The sequence below is a fragment of the Colletotrichum graminicola genome (assembly GCF_000149035.1).
Source record: "Colletotrichum graminicola M1.001 genomic scaffold supercont1.83, whole genome shotgun sequence".
Taxonomy (NCBI): domain Eukaryota; kingdom Fungi; phylum Ascomycota; class Sordariomycetes; order Glomerellales; family Glomerellaceae; genus Colletotrichum; species Colletotrichum graminicola.
The window spans coordinates 92437-94913 of record NW_007361087.1 but is presented as its reverse complement, the minus strand read 5'-3'; positions in this window follow the sequence as shown (position 1 = coordinate 94913).

Genomic DNA, 2477 nt, shown 5'->3' with positions numbered 1-2477 from the left:
ATCCACGGCTATGTGAGCGCAGGTGGAAGCAGGTGGTGCGAAACAAGAATTATTTGTGTTGATATTACGACGATTTTGCTATCAAAGTTGTGCTTCCTTTAGGATACTCCGTGAGACTTACTGTGAGCGAATGCGTGTCGGCACGGCACTGCCCAACCATCGATGGCAATCAGCAGACCTCAAAATACTCGGTCCGCGGTATAAAGAATCGCTCTGTGGACCACTGTCCTTTGCTTGGTGTGAGAGCAGATTCGGAAAAGAAAAAAGAAAGAAAACAACACCCAGAATAAAATGAATTGATTATTTGATTTCTCCTTCCAATATTCTGAATTCTTCTTTCGCGTACCCCCCCCCCCCCCCCTCCAGAACCAATCCTCAGTACCATGTACGTTCGTCGACGCCGCCATCGTCTTCCCGCGCCCTCCCATGCCCCCCGTCCCCCCATCCACGTCAACCAGCTACTACAAGTAGAAAGAAGCCATCTCCCTAATTTTCGTTCGTTCAACAAAAAGGGAAAAACACCCCTTCCCACCCCCTCTCCAGGTCTCGCTCAACATGAGGGAAGGGAAGGGAGGAGTGTGAGGAGAGAGATGAATTAGCCGACAGCAGACAAGCGGGCAATGAACGGAGGAAAAGGGAAAGGGGGACGAGAGACAGAGAGAAAAAGCCCACGAATCAGAGGGCCGTCCAACGTCCCTTTCCAGAGTTCCTTTCTGGGGGGGGATTCGCGCGTGGCGTGAGCCGGCGCGGTTGGCCGGCTCGCCGGGGCACCCGGGAAGGGGGGAGACGCAGCTGGCGAAACCCAAGCGGCTGGGTTCGACTACCTAGGTACTACCTATCCAGCGAAAAAGGTGGAGATACCCTGAATCTCTGGGCTTTTTCTGGCTCTGCAACACTCCTCTTTGGGTCCCCCCGGTGCAGGATGGAGGAATATATGCATCATGCGGGCCCAGCTCGGGCGGCCGGGGGTGGGACGACTCGGCCGGATGTGCGATTCTGCGGGGAAGTGGACGGGAGCCGTCTCGAGTGGGAGAGGACGCCCGACGGGGTTGGGGGTGGATCTTTTGAGAGAGAGAGGGAGAGAGAGAGAGAGAGAGACGGTTCCCGGACTTTTGCTGCAAGTTTACCAACCAACATGTGACGCTGACGATGTTGTTGGCTGGGCCCGGAGGATGCATACCGGTGAGCAAGGGGCGGATATTGGATACCCATCACGACAGCGCACGTCTCCATCTCGGTCTAGGTTGCACCACGCCACGCCGCCTCACTCGGAAGAGACTCTCACTCGTCCGCTAATTGCAGAGCTCGGCCGGGCTGGGTGTGGGACATCCGCCCGCGCCTTGTATCAGCACCTTGGTTGGAATGTCTCGCCCTGAAGCAACGAGCTTGCGCCCCCCCCCCCCCTGACGCGTATGTGTGTGTAGTCCCCCCCCCCTCGATTCACGCCGTCGACTTCGGCAGCCGTTCCGCGGGCGAGGGGAGATTGGATGGGTCGCATTTTAGCCCCCTTGGGGCTCCGGGGAAACCTTCCTCTGCTCTCTGGCTTGCAATCCTCCCTCCAGTCCCCCCCCCTCCCCCTTCGATGAGTTTATAATGGCTAGCGTGTTAGCGTTACGCGACGAGTCGAATGGAGGAGAGTGGAGGGGGTGTTATGCCTCCGTAAACCAAGAGGGGACCGTAAACTGTAAGCACCGGCTCGTTTTCGTCGCGCCTTCAGCAACTCTACATTCCCGACAAGTTCCTCTCGTCCCTTTTCTGGGATTGGCCCTCGGCGTCTTCACTCACAGGCCTCGACGTGTGCGAGTGCTTTCGCGGCCTGTTCAGCCACGCCATGTCCTCGAGGGCCGACGACCTGTATCTCGGCTCCTCACCCCCTCCGGCTCCGATGTCCATTGGCACATACACACCCCAACCCAAACCTCCGGGTCCTGGCATTCCGGCGCACGAGGGGAGGGGGGGGGGGGGACTGACTGGCTCATCTCCGCTCCGTCCTCCGCCCCGTCCCTAGCTGTGCGGCTTCGCCGGCCCACGCGAGAGTGCTACGGGGAAGCCTCAGCTGGCCAGCCTAGGTTTCGCGAGCTCCTGGGCTGGGGACGGGGCGGAGGTGACGGAGCAGCCAACACGGCCCGCCATGCCATGCGGCTCAGCATGTGCAGCCCAGACACACCCTTCCCCGCGCCCCGCTCGAGGCAGGGCAGGGGGTCCTTTGGTAGTCTAAACCTTGGCTGCAGCCTCGCGATATCTATCAGCAGGTAAGGTAGCATCAACAGTTTTTCTTCTTCTTCTTTTTGCTTCATGCGACGAGAGTCCCGCTTCGATGTACGAGTTAGCTTTCTAATAGCCGGATGACCTGGCGTGGTCTTACATTATTCACGAAAAGCCTGCGTTTGTCTCACGCTACGATGGTGGTGCCCTCCTTTTCGCTTGGTAAGTTTGGCCATGTGGCTTCAAGATTGCTTCCATCCTTCCGTACGCGT